The sequence below is a fragment of the Cervus canadensis genome, chromosome 4, assembly GCF_019320065.1.
Source record: "Cervus canadensis isolate Bull #8, Minnesota chromosome 4, ASM1932006v1, whole genome shotgun sequence".
Lineage (NCBI taxonomy): Eukaryota > Metazoa > Chordata > Mammalia > Artiodactyla > Cervidae > Cervus > Cervus canadensis.
Genome location: NC_057389.1, coordinates 48,141,482 through 48,165,753, shown reverse-complemented (window position 1 = coordinate 48,165,753; position 24,272 = coordinate 48,141,482). Strand labels below are relative to the sequence as shown.

At 50.0% G+C, this 24,272-nt stretch overlaps 1 long non-coding RNA gene across 3 annotated transcripts in view; it reads left to right on the top strand.

Annotated features, from left to right (window-relative positions):
* LOC122439727 overlaps positions 1–24,272 on the top strand; it is a 51,180-nt gene that overhangs the window by 11,742 nt on the left and 15,166 nt on the right. Inside the window, exons 2-3 of one of the 3 annotated variants that reach the window (XR_006268980.1) lie at positions 333–456; positions 2,793–10,068. This is a non-coding gene — a long non-coding RNA (uncharacterized LOC122439727). Of the gene's footprint in view, positions 1–332; positions 14,399–24,272 lie in introns of those variants that run through there. The other 2 variants (XR_006268981.1, XR_006268979.1) reach the window with 2 other exon arrangements.

Genomic DNA, 24,272 nt, shown 5'->3' with positions numbered 1-24,272 from the left:
GGTCACCGGGGCCTCTGGGAAATTTCCTTCCAAACCCACACTTCTGCCGACAGTGCGCTGGAAAGGGTAGGCAGCTCCTCTTGCTCTTGGAGCCTAGAGCTCCTCAGAAGACCCCCTTTGAAAACCGGGTAAGCATTGCAGAGATAATGGAAGCCTAGGGGCAGAAGGACAGATGCCTCGAGGCCTGGAAAATCCCAGCAGACTCGGCCTAATGCTTCTAAGGACCCAGCAGCAGCCCAGGCTCATCCTCAATCCCTCGGGGTCCAGCAGCCTGGTCAGGACCCACAGGCAACCCAACATTCTCTGATGGGGGGCATCCTTGTTCCTTTCAGGCAAGGGCACTGGCTGGTGGGAGCTACCCCTTTTCAACCCTCACGCTGACACAGCAAACACCCCAGAGAAGGGCCTCCTGAGGACCTGAGGAGGGCAGGCGGCGGGTTCCCTGGACACAGAACTGTGAGTGCCACCCCTCCCCACCCACTGGCACCCACAACCTCCCCTCCACACCCCGCTGGCAATAAACTCCCCATCCCATCCTCAGAATGACCATGAACACAGGCCTCAGAATGGGAAGTGTTAACAAGGAAGGCCCTGTTGATTGATGGGCTGAGGACAAGTCAGGGCTGTTGGGTTGGGGTCGTAGGTGAAAAGAAAGGGGAACCAAGGAAGGGAAAACCCACCAGAAGCCAAGAATCCACCCCCATCCCATGCTCCCTACAAACAGACAGACACAGAACCTGCATGCTACCAAAACCAAAGGACTTGAGGGCGCTGTGGAGGATGGTGGTCATCTTCCCTGGAAAGGAGTAAATGCGGTTGGATTCTGAAAGAAGGTACATGTGGGGCTGTCAGGTTGTCAGCCTCTGAGAACAGAAGCACTCTCAGGGCTTTGGGAGGGTCAGGTGTGCGCGCGGACTCACAGTGCTTGGAACACGGTGAAGCTCTAGAAACCCAAGCGGTTGTGTTCACCGTCCATCACATTCTTCCCACGCTTACAGTTGTTCGTGGAGCAGGCAGGGTTAGGGACCAGCTCCATAAGACAGGTGGAGAAACTGAGGCCCAGGGTGGCGAAGGGACTACCACTCAGAGCCATTCAGTCCCAAGTGCCCAGGGGTTTCTGGCACAAGATCTCACAAAGATGAAAAAAGAGGAAGATTTGGAAGTGAACAGGGGAGGCAAGACTCCGAGAAGGAGCTGACAAGCCAAAGACAGGGTGCCCCAGGCCTGGCTTATATAACACAGCACACCTGTTTACCTCCGCACACCGCACACGTGCGTGCAAACGTGAGCCCCAGCACAGCACACACACCTGGCCCTCATTCACTAGCAAATGAACCTTGGAGACTGGGTCCAAACAAATTGGATTAGGAGGGCTGCAGGCGCCTCCTCCCCCACGCCGTCGGCTCCGACACTGAGCAGGCCTGCAGAGCAGCCAGCTGCGGTCTCTCGGCCAAGCTGACAGGTCGGCCTCCTCAGTCCCCTCTCCCCACCCCCCCGGCCCCGGGAAGGGGGCCTGGGTCCCAAAGAATGCCATGATGATGGATGGGCTGAGGGAGGTTCCAGGGCTAGCTCAAGAGCACACAGGATGTTCGTGCTTATGCGAGGCTCATTTCTGAACAGTTTCCAGCAAACCAGCCCCACCTCCCTTGCCTCCCTCCCCTCCGGCAACCTCTCCCACGGTCACCCGGTCACTGCTGCCAGAGCCCAGACCCCGAGCAGATCTACCCCCGAACTCTTGGTCCCACAGCTGGACTGAGCAGGAACTGGTCACTCAGGAGGCAATGCCCTGGGGCTGAGACGCAGGCACTTCAGAAGGGAGATGAAATCAGCGAACTGAGACAACGCCACCATAAAAGTGGCATCTCTGTGCTTTCTCATCCATTGTTTTATTTGATCCTCAGAATGTGTCAGGGAGTTAGGAGGTTGTGCCCATAATACAGACGTGACTACTGAGCTTCATTCATTCAGTGATCCCATGGCCCTCCTGTCCTGAGCCCTGAGTCTGCACCAGGCCCTATGTGGAGTGCTAGGGAATAACTCGCAGCATCTGCCCGCATGGCTTAATGGAACAGTCACCTTTCGCCCAGATCACTGGGCACTGGGAGCCCCCCGATATTCCTGGGGAGCAGCTCCAGCAGAATCCCTTTTCCATATGGCATGTGTGAGCAGTTGAAATTATCACCAAGAGAAGCCTTAGCAATCAGCCCATTCAGAACACAGATCCTGAAGTCAGACATCCCCAAGTTCAAATCCTGCCTTGCTTTCCTTTTAACTGGATGGCTGTGGTCTTAGTCTTTTGAAGCCTGTTTGCCCACCTGTAAGATGGAAAATACAGAAGCTCCCACCTTGTGAGACTGACTGTGAGGACTAATTCTTATTTTCCTTACGCTTATTCGACACAGGGAGAAACAGGGGTCTGGAGAGTGCAGGGCTCGGCCAGGGTCACACTGGGGGTTAAGTCATAACCAGGTGGATCCCTGCCCCCTGCCCCCTGCCCCGCTTCACCCTAAGCAGCCCAGAGCCACAATAGCTGGCCAGTTTGTGCAGGGTCCACAGGGACATGTCCTGGGTCCTGCCCTCCTCCTTGAGCCCTGCCCAGCCTCTACAGCACCAGAGTCCCAGGTGACCAGCAGTGGCCCCCCGCCCGCAGAGACGGCGGAGGGTGGGGGCGCTTAGCAGCAGGCTCCCAGCCCAGAGCAGCCTGGCCATATAAGGGAAGGAGCCAGGAAGGTCTCCTCGCTCAGGCCTGGCGAGAAAATCCAGACAGCCACTGTTTATTTTCTCCTTCCCAGCCTCCCCAGAGCTTCCCAACAGAAGACACAGGCTGCCCCCCGGGGCCAAGCGACATTTCCTGAAGACAGTGGGGAACAGGGAAGGAAAAACAGTCCATCCTCTGGGAGTAGGAGGATGTGAACAGCCAGCACCAGGTAAGATTCTGCCAGGTAAGATTGTGAGGCCACCTGTTCGACTGACTCTTTTGATGGAATGAGAAACAGGGAGACAGTAAGAAGTGCTTGTGAGAAGGGATCACACTACTTGAGTCTCCCTAGTGGGACCCATCTCCTGACTGGGGACCCAGAGCAAGGAGGGGCCTCTTGTGGGGTAAGTGGAACAGGAGAGCTATAGACCCCCTTCTCAGTGAGACCTCATTTGAAAGAGAAATGGGGTCAAGGTCAGCTCTGTCTGCCTCCCAGCAAGGATGCAAAACTCAAGGGAGGAGTTCCTGGAGCCAGACAGCCAGCAGAATGACACCTTTCCTGCACTCCTGCACCTCTGCCCTCCTCCCAGTCCAGCTGCAGCACCTTCTTCTCCAGGAAGCCCTCCTAGCTCCCCCAGGGAGGAGGAACCTAAGCCCTCAGCAGTCCTCTCTGGGCTCTTAGGCCACTTGGGTCTGTCCCCTATTCAACTCACCAAGGGCATTTATCCTTCCATCTCAGCCTGACTGCGCTCCTCCAGGGTAAGGACCATATCAGATGCAGGCCTGTCCCCTCGGCACATAGAAGACACAATTGGTTTGCTAAATGGATGTATGAAATGGTTAGACCCTGTCCTCAACCCTGACAGACTGGTATAGTAGTCAGGGGAGGAGATGTTCAGCACGGAGGTTAAAAGTCATGATCCTGAGGCGGCCGTTCTGATAGGAACCCAAGCTGGGCTCCCAGCTCTGTGCCCTTAGAAAATCCCCTTCTCACGGAACTTTGGGATGCACAGGGATTAGCACAATGAAAACATTCGAAACATGACCGTTCTTTTTACCATCAGCGTCACTATGGTCTTTCTGGAGACAAAGGAACAGAACCAGGCAGCCTATAGCCACAGAGGACACGGAAGCAAATACCTTCCCCTGGTCAAAGGCCTCAACCTCTGGCCCTGCGTCAGAGTTTCCCACAGGAGCGTGGGACTGCCTCCCATCCATTTCCTGTCTCTACACCCAGGAGAGCTGCTATCTTTGCAGCAATCCTCTGAGCCCAATGGGGTGTGCTGGAAATAGCCGCCAATTCCCCTAGTACAAGCAGGGCTGTGACCCTGGAACCGTCTCCTCCCCTTCCTGGCTCGCCATGTGCAGTGATAAGGCTCCCCCGACCACCGCACAGCTGTTCTGTAGATTAAGCATGGTGGGGTGGTTTTTCAAACGGCAGGCACTCAGATGCCACCCCCCTCTTTTTTTTTCAGATGCCCCTTTTTAAGTTTTGCCATATCTGCAAACAATCTTAAGATTTTAAATTTTAAGGTGTCTTTTTTAATACCTAAATATAAATAGGAAACTAAACACTGTCCATAATTAGGAGATAATAAAGATAAGAGAGACAGTAAATATGCAGCAGTGCTCTGGACTTGAGGGAGATAAACAGGAGCCTGAAAAGTGTCAGAGACAGGATAGCACCAAACTGAGGTTCTTTCCCCCACCCCGGGAAAACAGAAGGACTGGAAGCAAACTGACAGGGAACAGCCTGGGTCACTGTGTTTTCCAAAGTCAGTGCTCAGGCCACATATGCAGCAAAATTGCGAGAAGCCAAAAGTGGTCAGGTGAAAGAGCTTTGGAAAGAGTCCCGCACCGAGGAATGCAGGGGCCTGGCCTATCAGCTGGCCTCCCAGCAGCAAAGGCTCACTTCTGGGGCACGACCCTCCCTGGCTTCTTACTGAAACCTCCACATTGGCTAGGCCAGGCGTCTTCTCTTGCAGAGCGAGTGGGAGCAGTCCGAGAGTGGAGTAGACAGGCTGTGGGCTGTCCGGGACCCCCCAGGCTGGGTCCTGTTGTTGGAATCACTCCCCAGCCAAATGCAGTTTGGAAGAAGTTCCTACTCATTATTGAGGAAGGCAGTTCCTTGGGTGGGAATACCTCATAGAGGGGCTGACCTGCCCCAAGTGGCAGACCAAAGGAAAACACTCTGCTGTTTGGGGCCTGATGTCAGATTTCTGTCCGAGGCATAAGAAAGTGGAAGTGAAAGTGAAGTCGCTCAGTCGTGTCCGACTCTTTAAGACCCCATGGACTGTAGTCTACCAGGCTCCTCAATCCATGGAATTTTCCAGGCAAGAGCACTGGAGTGGGTTGCCATTTCCTTCTCCAGCATCTTCCCAACCCAGGGATCAAACCCAGGTTTCCCACATTGAGGGCAGACACTTTACCCTCTGAGCCACCAGGGAGGCTAATTTTTGAAGGATGTGAGTGTTTTCCTGCTCTCTCCCAGCCCTGAGAAAAGGCTGCCAGCCCCCTCCGCCCTCCAGACATCCCTGAAAGTCATCCAGCATCAAGACGATCACAATGGTACAAGCAGTGCAAGAGGGCTGCCCTGAGATCTTGGCGGGACAGGAGAAGGGGGTACAGGGCTCTATCTGCTCACTCAGAGGTTCCCACCTAAGCCAGGTCTTAAGAGGAAAACGAATGATCTACATGGCCATTCAGTCATCTACCAGCAGCACTCCCTGGGGTCCTTTACCACGTACAAAAGCCTCCACAAGGCCCGGGGATCCCCACCACGAACAAACATGGGTGCCGTCCTCAGGGAACTGGAGATCTACCCCAGTCAGACCCAGAGGCAAAGAGCTCTGACACTGGAGAGAATGCAGCTGAAGAACATGATTCAGTCACTCGGACAACACATATTAAGCATCTACCATCACAAATGCAATAAAGGATGAGAAAGAGGGCAGAGAGGACTTCCTTGGTGGTTCAGTAGTGGAGAAGCTGCCCTGCAAAGCAGGGGACTCAGGTTCAATCCCTGCTCAGGGAACTAAGATCCCACATCCCACCGAACAGCTGAGCTCTCATGCCACAACTAGCGAGACCATGTACCGCACGAAGACTCCATGTGCCGAAACTAAGATCTAATGCCAGTCAAATAAATAATTTTTTTAAAAAGGAAAGAGGAAAAAATAAATAAATAAGAAAGAGGGCAAAGGATGTGTAAGGATGTGGACCAGGGAGTTCTGATGTCTGAAAGTCAGAGAGGGCTTCACAGAAAAAGTGGCCATTTAAGTAGAGACTCATCCCACCAAGAGGAGACGGGCAGGGGAGTGAGGGGGAGTAACATGGTTCCTAGGAGCCCCAAAGTGGTGGGCACAGGACTCCCTGGAGGAGTGGGAAAAGGGGGCAAGGGCCCAAGAGGAATATCCCAGCTGGGCCAGATAGGGCAGGACTATAGCCTTTTGTGAAGGTTTTAGAATTCAGCCAGAGGGAGACCTTTCACCATTTTAAGCCCAGGAGAAATATGGGCACATTTGCATTTTGAGAAATCATTCTGAGAGGATGGCTGGGAAGGATGGGTGGGAAGTCGGTGGGAGTAGAAGCAAGGGAAGCCAGGTAGGAGGCTGAAGCAAATATTTGAGGATATAAAGTACCATGAATGTGCCATTTGGCTGGGATACACCAAGCATAAAGGTGAGGAGGTATGGGGTCAAAAAGGTAGAACATCACCCAGGGTGAGGGGTGATGGGGCGTTAGAGGGTTCTTCTGGAATGATGAAATGTTCTAAAATTGATTGTGGTGATGCTTCTGCCACTCTGTGTTGTTGCATTCTTGCTCGGTCGTATCCGACTCTTTGTGAGCCCATGGACTGTAGCCCGCCAGGCTCTCTTCCATCCATGGAATTTTCCAGGCAAGAATACTGGAGTGGGTTGCCATTTCTTCCTCCAGTGGATCTTCCCGACCCAGGGATGAAACCCTCCTCTCCTGCATCTCCTGCAGTGCAGGCAGATTCCGTCCCACTGAGCCATCCGGGAAGCCCAACTCACCATTCTGTGACTGAACTAAAAAACCATTTCATTGTGTAATTTGAATAGAAGGATTATATCTCAACAAAACTGTTTAAAAAGAAAAGGAAGGGTGAAGCTTGGTCCCAGAGGGCTCACATGCCAGGCGGAGGACAGGAAGCACACCGGTGTAGCTGCAGCAGCCTCCGGGGCAGGGGCTGGAGGGAGGAGCCGAGGCCCCTCTAATGCCCCTTCTCCTGCCTAGGGTGGACTCCCTGCCATCGACCCCTGGTGCAGAGCGGCATGGCGTCCTGTCTCCCAGCCTGAGGTGCAGTGCTGCATCTCTGGTCAGTTGGGAGTCTGAGATGAAGCACTGTAGCTCGGGAAGGGAGAAGTTGTTCTGCAGCCGTCGCCAGAAGTGGTAAGTGGTATGGTTCCTGTAGGCACCAGGAAGGATGGGAGTGTTTCCATTCTCCAGACTGTCCACTGAGGAAGTATTGAACTTGAGTCCTATCTGTGCCACTATCTGCTTCATGATTCTGGGCAAGTCCTGACTCCTCTGTGCACCGCAGTTTGTTCATCTGTGATATGAGGTTTTGGAGCATTCGGTGGTAGCCATTACGTAGTACCCTGACTCTGCTTTCTCCTGAGCCCCTGGCAGACACAGCTGAATCAGTCAAGGCATCCTTTCTTAAAGCATTCAGATGTGGCTTCAGAATCCTCCTTAATGCTAAGTCCTAGAGAGCTACTATTGATTCAAAGCTGAAACACTCAAAAAAAAAAAGCTGAAACACTTCATCATTTGTGAACTGGTCAATTCCTAAAAACTCTTTCAGACTAAAGACAAAGTCATGGGCTCTGAGTCCAGCTCTTTACTCTTTGAGGTGTGGCCTAAACTAATCCAGGCATCTCCCAAATATCTGATCCCTCTCAGGGGCTTCAGACTAGTCAGAAATAGCAGAGGAAAACCACTGGGCTAAGCACAATTTTATTTAACCTCCCTACAAGCTTGGGAGGTGGATTTTATTGACCCATTTTCCAGATAAGAAAACCGAGGCTCAGGTAAGCAACTTGCCCAAGGTCACACATAAATTATATTGAGCTGGGCTTGGAACCTAATCTGTCTGCCTTCAGATTCATGTTTTTACCCACTGCGTGTGACTTGGGAACCTGGGATTGGGGGAGCAGGAGGAGAACATAATAAATCCTATTCTAGTCTTGTCCTTACATCCTGGGTCATTTTTAGCAAAGACAGACTGAGACATTTTCCAATAATCCTATAGACTTCCTTCCTCTTCTTCCCACCCCCCACCATTGTATTTATCTCACCTTTCAAGTAGGTCCTATACCATCCCATTTTATAACTGGGGAAGACTGAGGTTAAATGAGTTGCTGGAGGTCACCTGCAAGGAAGGTGCCAAACAGAGACTGGGAACCAGAACTGTCCAGGTGGTTTCAAGTAGAACCCTCCCTCTGGCTGGAGACTCAGGAATACACACAATCCATGGCAACTGAAGAGGGGGGTGGGGTGTTACCAGATGATTTCTGGTCGACAACATGGCCTCTGACTACAGGAAGGTACTTTCCAGGGCCATTGAAGTTCCAGTCACTACCCCCTCCCCTGAAGCAATCATCCACATCCCGCCAGACATGGTGGCCGCACTGGCTTCTGCAGATGGGGCTGGATGCAGAAGAAAACTCCAGCTGGTCCTTAGGGATATGGCAGGGCCTTGGTGCTGAAGGCCACTATCTCACCTTGTCCTCACGGTCCAGTTTTCCCAGGAATCCCTTAGATGCTAAGATGGGGATTCCTGGAAATACTGTTCTTGAGGTCATGGTTTAACAGCTGGATTCGCCTCCTTCCCACCCCAAGTTGCCCCCGCGGGACTTGGGCTCAAGCACATCATGAGGCCACGTGGAAGGCCATGCGCTGGAGGTAAGAGGACTTGAGGACTGTGTTCTTGACCTTTAAACTGCTTTTCTTTCCATTTTGTCCATTTCGCAACATCCTGTGAGGCTGGAATGGGAACTTCACCTCTGTCCTACTCTTGGGAAATTTGTCCAGACACTCAGCTGAGCAGTGGTTGAACCAGGACGCCATAAAGCTTGTGTCTCTTTCCACCTCCCCCAACCCCCATCCCAGTTCCCAGCATCCCAAGCAGTGGTGGGGGTGGGGTCACAATATCAAATCCACATTAGTGATAAACAAATAAATATATGTGAATTTATTTTAAAAGTTCACTAGATCAGTTAACGTAAACTAAAAATCTGTAAGTTTTAGTTCGATTTGGAGTATCAGAAAAATGTTATAATTTTTCATTAAGGTAAAGACAAAAAAGCTCAGACTGCCCTCTTGTGGTGACGCCTGCCACAACCCTGGAGAACCCAGGAACACTGGGTTGTCCTACACACACACACACACACACACACACTCCTTTTGAACCAGCTTAAGACCCATCCATCATTTCATTACCAATGATGTCTCCATCACTTACAGTTTAATGTTACTCACATTACCTGGCTTTGTCCTCAAAACTCCTGAAGGTCAGTGAGATGGTGAAGTGACGAGCCCCTGGTCACCCAGATAGCATTAGGCAGAGCGAGGATCTGTTCCGAGTTCAGTGACTCAGCCAAAAGTAAAAACTACAAAAATAAAAAATAAAAGGAAGACATCTGAATAGGTGTAGAAAATGCTGGCTGAATGCTAGAGACCTGATGTAGTCCAGGTGTTAATACTAGAACTTTTCAAAAAATCTTCCCAGTGCTTTTTATGGAGTCTGTAGTGACAAGAGGTGCCATGACCCCAGGATCCTTACTTTGGGGTCTAGTAGCCATGTTCCCAGGGACCAGGTGGCTCCCACTTATGTATCAGGCTGTCTCTCTTAACAGGCCATGCTGCAGACAATTTATAAAGTATCAGATTCCCGTCTCTCTCCTCCTCAGACACTGGAGCTGGCCTGACCATGAAGAAATCTGATTTGCTCCAAATGATAATAATATCTTCCACTTACTGAGTATTTGCAACTTACCAGGCACTGTGTTAAACACTGTCACAAGCATTGTCCCATTCAATCCTCACAACAACTCCGTGAGATAGGTTCTATCACTTTTTCTACTTCACAGACGAGGCAGCCAAGGCACAGAGACGTTAAGAGACTTGTTTAAGATCACACAGCTAACAAGTTGTAAGGCTGAGTCAAATCAAGTCTGTGTTTATACCCGTCACCTGCCCTTGCCCCCCTCTCTCCCCTTTGGCCTGGTCTGGCTGGTGGAGCTGTCTCCTGTGGCTTCCCCTGCGGCAGATGGTAAAACAAGCCTTCAGGGAGACCCAAGCAGTCCCTCCTGTGTGCTGTGACAATAATAAAGTGGGAGACCCTTGACTGTGTCCTGTGTCTTCCTGGGAATGTGAAAGGAGGGGAGGGGAGGTGAAGGCAGCCTAACAGCCTGTATTAGTTCTCTAGGGCATTCATAACAACGTGCTACAGACTGGGTGGCTTAAACAATAGAATGTTATTTTATCATAGTTCTAGAGCCTGGAAGTCTAAGAGCAAGGTGTCAGTCAGCAGGGCTGGTGTCCTCCGAGGCCTCTCTGTCTTGTAGACAGCCATGTTCTCCCTGTGTCTTCACTGTGCGTGTCAGTGTCTCAATCTCCTCAGACAAGGACACCAGCCCTGTTGGATTAGGGCCCACCCACAGGTCTCATTTAACAGAAATTATTTCTTTAAAGACCTACCGCCAAATATAGTCAGAGTCTGAGGTACTGGGGGTTAAGGCTTCATCATGAACACAGTAGGGGGACACAATCCAGCCCCAGTTGAGGTAACCCTAAAGTGACTTCACACTGCTGGACATTTTCAGGGGCCAGCTACACAGCAACCAGGACCCACACCAGGATAGTCAGAAGCTCTAGGAAGGTGCCAGGCTGTGTCTGAGAACACCCACCAAAGAGGGAGGGGAGGGGGAACGTCCTACAAGGTGAGGTCCCCTCAGGCGGGGGCCAAGGCACAGTCTGAGGAGCCAGGCTACACGGCAGCCTCTCCCCTTCAGTCCCAAAGGTGTGACTGACCAGGTGGAGGAGGCAAGACAGGCTCTGAAATCACACCTCACACAGTGCCAGGAATCAGAGTGAATGTAACATCAGCTGCACCACAGGCATCATGCCCAACTTTGTGGACATTTTAAACACACTTCTCTACCTTTGGCACTGACCCTCTAAACTTCGATACATTCTGAGGGGGGAAAAAATAAACATGACTTCCTACCTGCAGATTCCCAGATGCCCAGGGCCTCCCCTCAACGCTCCTTTGAGCCCCAAAACAAGGCCTGCACGCCTGCGCCACACGGCAGAGGAGCCCGAGGTCCCACAAGGCCCAGGGCAGCAGCTGGGGAGCCACAGGGACGAGGAAGAGGCAGGACCGAGGGAGAGCTCCCCTGCTACCACCCAGCCGTCCACCACACCCCACGCCCCGATGAGCTTTGGAGCGTCAGTCACTGGGGCCTCCTCCAAACTCACGGGGCTAGTCCTGCTGAAGTCCTTCTAGAACTTTCCCTCACACCCCTGGGGAATTATTGCTAAGATGCGGCTTCCTGACTCCCACAGGCGGGTTCTGCTCTGTGGTTTGAGATTTCCCAGGAGTGGAGGGTGGGAGCAACAACAAATGTCCAGCAGAGGTGTGTCCTCTCCATTTACCTCTGCGAGCCTTCTTGACTGGGTGCCCCTATGCGCCTGCTGCTGGGGACACAGCAGTGAACGAGACAACCAGAGAACTCCGACGTGTGAGGACTCGCTCACACACACACACACAGGTGTGAGGTCTCGTGCTCCTCTTCCAGAATTTCAGCCTCGAGACCTCTTCTGAACAGAGCCATAACGTGGTAACAGTCTCTCAAATACGTCCCGACATGCCCAGGCAAGCCATGGGCCTCTGTCCTGTGGGGAGAAGGAACTGGCACCCCCTGACAAGCCTGGTGACAGATCTTCCAGCAGTGAGGACCTGCTGCTGCTGCTGCTAAGTCACTTCAGTCGTGTCCGACCCTGCGACCCCATAGACGGCAGCCCACCAGGCTCCCCCCGTCCCTGGGATTCTCCAGGCAAGAATACTGGAGTTGGTTGCCATTTCCTTCTCCACTGCATGAAAGTGAAAAGTGAAAGTGAAGTCTCTCAGTCGTTTCCGACTCTTAGCGACCCCATGGACCGCAGCCTACCAGGCTCCGCAGTGAGGACCAGCACCTCCTTTTACTGACAGGGCAGCCAGGACCAGGTGCCTCCTGGGGGCGTGTCCAAGAAGGCGGCGTGACGCACGCAAAAAGGAGGCGGTGCCCTCTTGTGGCCCACCCTGGAAAGACAGGCTAACTTAGAAGGACTTTTTGTTATTATCAATGACCATTGTCTAACATAATTGCATAGGATTCTGCATCTCAAAAGGGGGTTTCCCAGGTGACGCTAGTGGTCAAGAACCCGCCTACCAATGCAGGAGACAAAAGAGACGTGTGTTTCATTCCTGGGTGGGGAAGATCCCCTGGAGGAGAGCAGGGCAATCCCCTCCAATATTCTTGCCTGGAGAATCCCAGGAACAGAGGAGCCTGGCGGGCTACAGTCCATGCGGTCGTAAAGGGAGACACGACTGAAATGACTTAGCACGTATGCACACTGCATCTCAAAACACTTTTCATCTCGTGATCTCCCTTGATCCTTGTTTTAAGAAGGGCATTCCAAAATTGCTACAGGCTAAGGTCCGAGGATGCTTTTTGGAGAAGGAAATGGCAACCCACTCCAGTATTCTTGCCTGGAGAATCCCATAGACAAAGGAGCCTGGTGGGCTACAGTCCTTGGGGTTGTAAAGAGCTGGACATGACTGAGCGACTAACACATGGTCCGAGGATGCAGGCAAAGGAGATGAAAAGGACTGCTCTGATCCTGAGGGATCCAGAGCCAGAAGCTGAGAGGCAGACAGTCAGTCTAGTCCAGGGAAGGTTGCACACCTCCAGGAGTCCTAGGGGCCTGGCCAGCAGCCTGCGCAAGCCAATCTCCTTGCTGTGAAAGGAGAGTGGCCAGAGAGGGGACTCAGGCCTGTCTGGGCATTTCAGACCTAGACAGCCCCGCTCCAGGTCATGGAAGCAGCAAAGTGAAAATCAACCCAGGAGGGAAGGGATAGGTCTGAATTTGCTCCTTCTATGTAAAATATGGGGATGGCACCCAAATGGCCTCACTTTGGGGACATCAAGAGCCATGTCAGTTGCACTCCAGGCTGTGGGAGCCTGGAAGGAACCATAGCTATATTAATTTAGAAACTGTCCCCCTTGCCTTAATCCATATACCACTCTGAAGTTCCAAAACTGTTTCCTTTGTCTGCTCATGCCACAATTTCCGACAGATGGGCATGCACATCAATTTTCATACCTCCAGTGACAAGGACCTCACCATCTTACCAGCCAGGCTATGTCCTTGATCAGCAGGGATTGTTAGGAGGTCCTTCTCTTGGAGTAAAAGCTCTGTCATTTTTCCCTAGCTCCTTTGCTGCCCACAGATGTGGACTAAAAAAGTTGCACAACTTGAGAGTTGTGAGTGAAGTTTTATTTGGGGCAAAATGAGGACTGCAGCCTGGGAGGCAGCATCTCAGATAGCTCTGAGAGACTGCTCCAAAGCGGCAGTGGGGGAAGGCCAATATACAAGGTTTTGGTGAAGGCGGAGTTCAATACCATGAAGTACTCATTTTACAAAAGGTTTTTTTGTTAGTCATAAGGATCTGATGTCACTATGAAGGGATTTAGTACTTCTCTAGATATGAGGAGATGTAAGGATTGAGATCATAAAAATCTGTTCCTAAAAACATTCAACTATCGAAAGACCTGTCCCACCAGATTCCCTGGAGCAGAGTGTCTCTCTCTACCCTCAACTCCCTCAGGGATTGTTGAAGGTCAACAGTGGTAGCAGCATGAGTTTCAATCTCCTTAGAGGCAGATGGCAAATGCCTTTGTTGTTCAGTCCTTTGCGATGCTCTTGGTAAGTGCCAATTTGCAGTTGACACAGAGATGTACAAACAGTGGCTCTGGCTTCTTTCCTGTCCCCCAAGATAAACATGCCCAGGGCTCCCAGTGGGCCTCTGAGACTGAATTTAAGTTTGTTTCCCTGCCTGCACAATCAAGACCCCTCCTTTGCGGTCAGGACATCCTTTGAGAGCCTAATACAAACGATCAACCATCTCCAAGAAAATAGCAATACTCACTACTTTAGAGAGTCCATAGGCCCTTTCTTTAATGCATGGCAGTTTCCAGAAAGTGGTTGGCCTTTAGTACTAATTTATGTATTCAACAAATGTTTACAGAGAACCTAGCACATGCCAAGCACAGTTTCTGGTGCCCAGGATGGAAGGGTGATTAAAACAAATCTCAGCTCCAAGAATTTACAATCTGGAGCAGGAGAGAGACACAAACAAATCAGCCACCACATCTTTAATTTTCTATTGTGACAAATTCAAGGAAGAAAATGGAGAGTGCTACAATGAGAAGTGGCAGGATTAGGAGGGCTGTTTTAAATTGGAAGGTCAGGGAGGGTCCTGGGGGGTGGGATGGGGCTGACATTTAAGTAGAGATCAGAAGACATTGGGATGGAAGGGGGCGTGGTCAGGCAGGAGCAAGGATGGGTGTCAAGACTCTGAGGCGAGGGACTTCTCTGATGGTCCAATGGCTGAGACTTCGCGATCCCAATGTAGGGGGTCCAGGGTTCGATTCCTAGTCCAAGAACTAGATTCCACATGCTGTAACTAAGATCAAAGATCCTAGATCCTGTGTGCCACAAGTAAGACCCAGCACCACCAAATTAATTAATTAGTTAATAATTAAAAAAAAAAAAGACTCAGGCAGAAGGAGACCAGGAAGGCTATAGCCTGGAGTGAAGGAGGGTGTGTAAGACTTGATTAGGGAGCACAGGGCCAGGCTGAATGGATAGTCTGGGTCCCATGTAAGTACAGTGAGTGATATAGTCAGGTATACATTTGAAAAGATCACTCAAACCGGGGAAGGGAATCAAGATGTATTCCCCTCTCATGTTTCCTTATATCTGCATACAGAAATTCTGGAAAAATACAAAAGAACTTAATAAAGAATGGTTACTTAGAAAAGCAAGATTTCTCAATATTTACATATTATGTTGTTTTGCTTTGACATTTGAATGACCTGAATATTTTACCTGTGTTAGTTTCTGGTAGCTGCCATAACAAATTATGATAAACTAGGTGACTTAAAACAATAGAAATGTATTCTCTCATAGTTCTAGAGACCAGAAATCCACAATCAAGGTGTTGGCAGGGCCAGATTCCCTGTTAAGATCCTAGGGGAGTTTGCCCTTGCTTCTTCCATTATCTGGGGACTCGGAGCATTCCTTGGCTCGTGGCTACGTCACTCTGCTCTGTTCTGCCTCCTTCTCTATGGTCTGACAAATCTCCCCTGTGTGTCCCTTGTAAGAGCATTTATCATCGAATCAGGGCCCACCTGAATAATCCAGTACAATCTCTTTATCTCAAGATCCTTAACTTAATGACATCTGTAAAGATCCCTTTTACAAATGAGGTCACATTCACAGATTGCAGGAATTACTGTGTGGACTTGCCTTTTGGTGTGCCACCATTCAATCCATCACAATGCCTATCCGATAAGATCAAAGTAAACTTTAAAATGGGGCTCTAGCTCTGGGGTGGCAGAGGGACTGCACATTGACAGATAGAGGAGGGAGGTGAAGGGAGGGAGGTATGTATGTGAGTAAAGGTCCACTGGACTCTGGAAGGATCGCATGCAGGACCGAGTTCAGTTCAGTTCAGTCACACAGTCTTGTTCAACTCTTTGGGACCCCATGGACTGCAGCACTGCAGGCCTCCCTGTCCAACTCCCTGCCCAACTCCCGGGAGCTTACTCAAACTCATGTCCATCGAGTTGGTGATGCCCTCCAACCATCTCATCCCCTGTCATCCCCTTCTCCTCCTGCCTTCACTCTTTCCCAGCATCAGGGTCTTTTCAAATGAGTCAGTTCTTTGCATCAGGTGGCCAAAGTATTGGAGTTTCAGTTTCAGCATCAGTCTTTCCAATGAATATTCGGGGCTGATTTCCTTTAGGATGGACTGGTTGGATCTCCTTGCAGTCCCAGGGACTCTCAAGAGTCTTCATCACCACAGTTCAAAAGGATCAATTCTTTGGTGCTCAGCTTTCTTTATAGTTCAACTCTCACATCCATACATGACTACTGGAAAAACCATAGCTTTGACTAGATGGACCCTTGGAAAACTAATGCCTCTGCTTTTTAATATGCTGTCTAGGTTGGTCATAACTTTTCTTCCAAGGAGCAAGCATTTTTAAATTTCATGGCTGCAGTCACCATCTGTTCTTACAAGAGACACACAGGGGAGACTTGTCAGACCATAGAGAAGGAGGCAGATTTTGGACCCCCAAAAATAAAGTCTGTCACTGTTTCCTTTGTTTCCTTATCTATTTGCCATGAAGTGATGGGACCAGATGCCATGATCTTAGTTTCTGAATGTTGAATTTTAAGCCAACTTTTTCCAATTTTAGTATATGTGAAGCCAACTTTTTCACTCTCCTCTTTCACTTTCATCAAGAGGCTTTTTAGTTCTTCTTTGCTTTCTGCCATAAGGTTGGGGTCATCTGCATATCTGAGGTTATTGATATTTCTCCCGACAATCTTGATTCCAGCTTGTGCTTCATCCAGCCCAGTGTTTCTCATGATGTACTCTGCATATAAGTTAAATAAGCAGGGTGACAATATACAGCCTTGACATACTTATTTCCCGATTTGGAGCTAGTCTGTTGTTCCATGTCGTTTTAACTGTTGCTTCTTGACCTACATACAGATTTCTCAGGAGGCAGGTCAGGTGGTCCGGTATTCCCATCTCTTGAAGAATTTTCCACAGTGTGTTGGGATCCACACAGGCAAAGGCTTTGGAATAGTCAATAAACAGAAGTAGATGTTTTTCTGGAACTCTCTTGCTTTTTTGATGGTCGAACAGATGTTGGTAATTTGATCTCTGGTTCCTCTGCCTTTTCTAAATCCAGCTTAAACATCTGTAAGTTCATGGTTCACGTACTGTTGAAGCCTGGCTTGGAGAATTTTGAGCATTATTTTGCTATCGTGTGAGATGAGTGCAATTGTGCAGTAGTTTGAGCATTCTTTGGCATTGCCTTTCTTTGGGATCGGAATGAAAACTGACCTTTTCCAGTCCTGTGGCCACTGCTGAGTTTTCCAAATTTGCTGGCATACTGAGTGCAGCACTTTCACAGCATCATCTTTTAGGATTTGAAATAGCTCAACTGGAATTCCATCACCTCCACTAGCTTTGTTCCTAGCGATGCTTCCTTAGGCCCTCTTGACTTTGCATTCCAGGATGTCTGGCTCTAGGTAAGTGATCACACCATCGTGATTATCTGGGTCATGAAGATCTCTTTTGTATAGTTCTGTGCATTCTTGCCAGCTCTTCTTAATATCTTCTGCTTCTGTTAGGTCCATACCATTTCTATCCTTTATTGTGCCCATCTTTGCATGAAATGTTCCCTTGGTATCTCTAATTTTCTTGAAGAGGTCTCTAGTCTTTCCCATTCTATTGTTTTCTTCTATTTCTTTGCACTGATCACTGAGGAAAGATTTCTTATCTCTCTTTGCTATTGCAGGATGGAGGGTCACTCATAAAGCATGCCACCACCATTCCTGGGTCTGCTTTGAGTAAATGGGCAGATTTTGGTACCTTCCCTGAGTCCGGGAAGATCAGAAGACAAGGGGGCTCCAAGGAGGTGAGATTGGGAGGGAGAAGTTGTAGACATTTAAAGCAGAAGTTACCATGAAGGTAGCTGGATGTATGTGGCAAGGCCTCCAAAAACCTTCAAGAGAACAGAAGCCTCAGATGGACAACAAGCCCAAGCTACAGAAAGCCCATCACCTCCTTTGTTTGGAAAGCTCAACATCTACTGATGCAAGCCCACATCACAGAGATGGCTGTGACTCAGCTTGGGAAATCTAGGTTTCTTCCATCCTACATTTATACAACCAATGCTTTGACTCTAAATGCAAGACTTCTTGTCTTCAGTGTAAATTTCAGGATCCCTGTGACTAATCTTTCCACATAATTCTGCCTCCAAACCAAACAGGGCAGTATGCATGGTAAGATCCTAATTTCATAGGAGAGAAAATGACTCTCTTTATGTGTGTCTATAACAATAGTAATCTTCACTGAGGTATTATGCTGAGCACTGCATGCTTTCTTTATTTCATTTAATTCTCTCCATCACACTTTGAAGTAGGTGCTATCATTATTCTCACCTTACAGAGAAAGACAATGAGGCTCAGAGAGGTTAGATACCTTTCCCGTGGCCACCCAGCTAGTAACTGTTAGGATTGGGACTTGTACCCTGGCAGTCTTGGCTGTTGTGTCTATAATCATTACTGCCTCTCCTCATTCATGCCCTCTTATGGATATAAATGCTTATAAAAGTTCAAGGAGATCCCTACAGAGCTGTTAATAGTGGCTGGTTCTGAGGAGGATATGAGAAGGACTACACAATCTCTAGTTCTGCCTTGCTTTGAGTTATCTTCAAGGAACATGCTTTTGTATTACTATAAAAATTCCCATCTATTTATTTATCAAAAGAAAAATCTGGAAGAACATACACTAAAATGTTACAGCATTTCCAGCTGGGGAGCATGAACAGGAAACTACCTTTATTAGTTTGGTGTTGTTTGAACTTTATACAACAGGCATATACTGCTTTTGTAAGCAGAAAAAGGCAATTAAGACTAAAAAGAGAAGGAAAGTGAGGAGGGGAGTGACTCAGCATCTCTTCTGGGATCCCCAGCAGCTCCCAACAGAGGCCCCGCCCACCTTCACCAGCCCCTTTTTCACTTCTCCCTCCACCCCCTTTGCACATCCTAACCAGAAAAACCTGTGTCTGGGCAGCATCTGTCCTGCCTCTCCCTTCTTCCAGCCTCTAAACGAGGCCACTGCCAATCCCAGTCCCACAAGGCAACACTATCCCCTCATCCTCCATTAGCAGTTTTGTAGTTTATCAAGTGCCTTCCCATGCCAGTTCACAGTTCATCTTCCCAAAGACACTGTGAAGTGGATATTCTCATGCCCATTGTACAGATGTGGAAACTGAGGCTCAGCATAGCTAAGCTCATTGCCCAGAGTCACATAGAGTCTGGGATTGTGCCTGGACCGAGATTCCCAGGCCAGACCTCTCCATTGCTGCATCAGTTCAAGCTCATGTCAGAAACTTGTCTCAGGACCTAAAACTGACCTGTTGAATCTTGCTGAGACCTATGACAGAGGCGTTCCTGTTCACTACAGAACCATTCCTGCAGCCTCCTTGGCATACTCAGCCACAGCACCAGGCACCTGAGACTCGTCAGAGCCTTGCCCTGCACTGCTGAGGCCCTGGGGCTGAGCCTGAAGAGAAGGCGGAATGGACGCGCCTTTGGGCCCAGATGAAGGAGTGTGGGAAAAGGGAGCAGAAAGCCAATGCGCTTACAAGGCAGGAGCAGACAAACCCAACAGTCTAGGACAGCAGGTCATGGGCTTGGGTGGAATCCTGGATACAACTTTGATCAAATCACTTAGTATCTCTCAGCCTCAGTTCTCTCATCTGGAAAATGGATATTATAATAGCATCACCTTAGGGAATTCCCTGGTAGTCCAGTGGTTAGGACTCTGTGCTGTCACTGTCAAGGGCCTGGGTTCAGTTCCTGGTGGGGGAACTAAGATCCCACAAGCTGTGCAACCAAAATATAAATAAGTGAATAAATAATACCATCATCTTAGAAAGTAGTTCTAAGGACAATGAGCAATTCTTGTAATGCATACAGCACAATGCCTGGACATAATACATGCTGACTAAAAGCTTCTTACTATTACTAACAGGAGTGAATTGGTTTGCCCCAGCCAGTTACATTCCTTCCGGTAAACATTTACTGAGAAGCTACACCATACCAGGCCCTCGGCTAAGCACTGGGGACATAGAAATAAAGTGGATGCAGCTCCTGCTCACTTAGATCACAAAACGTCAGGGGAAGGCAGCCCAAAAGGAAACTAACCGTTCTTGTAGACCTGCAGTGGGAAGGAATAATGGCTAGGGTGGCGTTAGGCAGGATTGGTGGAACCTTGAAGGCCAGACTAATCTGAGAACTTCTCTTGTCTGCCCAGGACCCAGGGCAGGTTTCACAGCAGGAGAGTGGCTGATCTGGTCATCTCACTTAGAAATGAGATCTTAGACCCTACCGCCCCACATGGGCTCCTGGGCCATCACGGAGGCAGGCACAATGGGGGAAGGAACAGAACAGGAGGGAGGGCACAGAGACATATCCTTGGGGTCGGGACAACCTGGGTTCAAGTGAGAGTGGCTGGGTGGACTGGGTGAGGTCGCCGAGACAGGTCAGGAAGGAGAGGTTCAGTCCTGGAGAAGGTGGAAGGGGAGGAATCCATTTAGACTCCAGCAACGGCGGAACGAATGGGCCTACTTGGGGAGTGGGGCTGATCATTGGGTTGGTACCTCAGGTGGTTTGGCTTTCTTGCTGCTTCCTGTGCTTCCCCTTTTTCTACATTGAGTAACTAGTAGAGAAGGGAGTGGGCTACCTCTGTTTGGGAGCCCCAGGCTGGGAACCAGGTGGCCCTGTCTCACGGGAGGGACACGCTCAGGGCAGCAAATGAGCCCCCCTGGGGAGCTCCTGGGCCTGGTGGGAGAGGCTTGGACACCTGGAGTGGCCCTTGGCAACTCAGCCTCTCGTGTCTCCCTCTACCCCGAGGGATAATGACTCTACAGCAGAGGCAGTGGGTGGGGTGGACGCGCCTAGGTCCCACCCCCAACACACACACACACACACACACACACACACACACACTCACATACCCTTAGGCTCCCGGGTGTGCCTGTGTCAGCATCTGCCCGGGCGTGGGCCGCCAGCTCAGCAAAGTCGCTGTAGGACTGGCCTGAGAGCCCGGAAGAGGCAGGCTGTGTTCTGCTCCTCACCGCCCACTTCCCCAGTCTGGCCCAGTTGCTCCAATTAGTAGCGCAGCCCAGTGAGCTGAGAAAGGTTCATGCTGAGTAGGCAAAGGCCAGGACTCGTCCACCTCCCCCTATCCATGAAGCTACGGGAGGGCAAGCCTTGGGCACTTGACAGTATGTATTCTGCATGGGCAACCAGCTCACTGAGAGTTACCCCACCTGGGCCTCAGTTTCCCCTTCGACTAGTGAGCCAATGTATACATTCATTTTCTCTTCCTGGCATCCAGCGAGTGTCAGACCTGCAATAAGCATGGAAGAGACAATAAACTCTGATCCTAGGCCTTGGAAAGCGTCCCCCTGATCCCTGTGTGGCAGCGAAGCGGGTGGGGTGCGGTGCGAGGCCGGCTGCCCTCTGCCCTCGCCCGCGACGGACGCCCAGAAGAGGGCGGCGGAGAGCGGGATCCCAGCGCAAGGGAGCAGTGACCTCGTCAGTCCGCGAAGGCGGAGGCCTGGGGATTTTCAGCCTCACTGCTGTCAGGAAAAAGTTTCACAAGGGCCTCTGGCGCAGCGGCATTCTCTTGGATCTCGGCCCCGGGGCGGCCCACCCCTCCTCACTCTTCTACCCCCGGAGGGGCAGAGCAGCCTTGGGGCTGGGGCAGGGAGGTGCAGGGGCGAGGTGGGAATGACCAGCTGTGATCAGCGTGCGGAAGGAGGCCACAAGGGCAGAGGGAGGCAGGGGTGGGGGCGGGGGTGGGGGTGAGGATGGGGGCGGGGAGGCTGCCGGGACAGTCTGTCGGTGAAGGGTCACAGGGTCCGGCAGGGGGCTGGTCCTAGAAGCAGCTCACGCTCAGCACTTTGTTTTTCTGTAAACCAATCCAGAAAACGGTTTTCTGAAGATCACGCTGATGCTGTGATGGGGATGGACTTAACCCCCACACACTCAGACACACACGCCTGTTCTTCTCCCATCAGCATGCTCTCAACACACTCACACTAACACGCATTTCCACCCAAATCACACCCAACTGATACACACAAACACATTCATATCGCACCAACACACACATTTCATGATCACACTTACACACGTTCACACAAACATGCTTGCACACACGAATGCACATCCAGGTTCACCCAGCTTTCTTCATACTCACACTTGTGTGCACGCATAACTCACATACATTCATACCTCAAGCACATACAAGCACACACCCATTTTTTCCACCCAGCTCTCACAAGTACTCACACACACAACTTGTACACATGTACACTCACACATTCACACATTCACACACCTGAGGGCCTTTCCCAAGAAGAGCCAGTGGAGCCAGGGGGCTGCCTGCCAGCTCCGGTCCCTCAAGTTGGGTCCCAGGGTTAATCCCAGCTCTCAGAAGACTGTGAGCCATTGCCTCCCACCCACTTTCAAAAGGGATTTGAGATGATTGAGAAGGTTAAATCCTAAATAAAACAGGCTAATGAAAAACAGGAGGGTAGAAGCCTTAAAAGCATAACCCTTGTTTCTCCAGACCTGAGGCTTCTAACCTGGTAAGGACCCAATGACCTGCGATTTCAGAGCCCCAGGGTCAGCCTCATGACCTCATGACCATCCCTCTGCACTTGCCTTCCCAACCACTAGCAGTCAGCCTCTTAAGCTGAAACCCTGACCTTGTCCTCTCTCTCCTACCAGTTGAGTTCCCAGCCACTGAAAAGCAGAGTTCCTCCCCTCGTCGTCCTCAGGCTCCACTCATCTGACCCGTAGTCCTGACCTTTCCCACCGCCATCTCTCAAAAGGCCCTCATTCAAACAAAACACCCAGTAACACATCCTGATATTTTAAAGTTGCTCAAGTGGGCATTTCAGTCAGCTATTGCTGTGTAGCAAACCGACTCAATATTTAATGACTTAAAGCAGCAATTTGAGGTAGTCCCCTGGCGGTCCAGTAGTTAGGACTTGACAGTTACACAGCAGGGGGCACGGGTTTGATCCCCGGTCAGGGATATAAGTTCCCACATGCTTTGTGGCAAAAAAAAAAAAAAAAGCAGCAATTTGTTCTTTCTTGTGATCCTTAGGTTTGGGTGGACTCATCTGGGCTCTATTTGGTCTCTATTTGGTGTTGGGAGTACTCAGTCTACTGCATTCAATTCAATTCAGTTCAGTTCAGTCGCTCAGTCGTGTCCAACTCTTTGCAACCCCATGGACTGCAGCACACCAGGCCTCCCTGTCCATCACCAACTCCTGGAGTCCACCCAAACCTGTGTCCATTGAGTCAGTGATGCCATCCGACCATCTCATCCTCTGTCGTCCCCTTCTTCTCCTGCCTTCAGTCTTTCCCAGCATCAGGGTCTTTTCCAATGAGTCAGTTCTTTGCATCAGGTGGCCAAAGTATTGGAGTTTCAGCTACTGCATTCAGCTGCATCCAACTGGACTGACTGCCTTCAGGCATGGCTAAATCCAGAGGGTCAAGTAACATCAGCAGGAATGTACCACACTTCCTGTTCTTTGCCCTGCTTGCCTGGGGCTAAATGTCCAAGATGGCTCTCCTCACATGCATAGTGTCTCCACTGTGGTGCCTAGAACATCTGGGGCTGCCTGGACCTGCTCTCTCACAGGATCTCTCTAGCAGGTTAGCCAGACTTTATATAGCACCTCAGGTTGTAAGACAGCAAAAGCAAAAGCTGCCAGTCCTCTGAAGACCTAAGCCTGGAACTATCACAGCACCCCTGAAATCAACTGTATGGGTCAAAGCAACTCATAAAACGAACCAAGATCCATGGTTTAAGAGGAGAACAATGGATTTCACAACCCAATGGGAAGAGTGGCACCCATGCATAGGGATGAGAGGAATCACTGGCAATCACTTTTGCAGGCACTCTGCCACAGGTGGCATGCTCATTAACTCCCAACATGTTTCCTATGAAAGAAACTGAGCAGCAGGTAAATCAAGAATCTTTGGTAACTTAGCGTTCTTAATCACAAAACTCTTATCTCCACTTTCAGGCAGAATTGTAGTTTGGTTAGTATTTGACTGAGGACTATTTCATTTGTAAGTCATGGGAACTGAGTTCAAACTGACTTAAGCAAAAAAAAAAAAAAAAGAGAGAGAGAGAGAGAGAATATATTGACTCATTTACAGGGAAATTTAGGGAAATACTGGGAAATTCAGGGATGGCCTGGCCTCATAGGCTCAACCTGTGTCATCAGGAATGTGTTGCTGCCATCTTCTGTGTTGCCTCGTTCCCTCATTCTCAAGCAAGCTCTTTCTACAAGGTGCAAAGATGGCCACCAGCAGCTTCAGATTTGTGTCTTATCAGCTTAACGTCCCCAGTGGAGAGCATGTACTTCTCCCACTCCTCAATAATATTAGCAAAAGTCTCAAGGATGTCATGTAAACATCCCAGAACGAGTCATAATCCAATCCAGGAAGGAATCACTGTGACTTCAATTAGCCAGGCCTGCTCATCCTGCCTTCCCCCTGGAAGAGAAGAGGAGGTAGAACCAGCCCCAGCAGAACCACCTGGACTGGAAGCTGGGGTGGGGAGTTGGAATGGGGTGTTCCCCAAATAAAAGCTGGTGACGTTACCAAA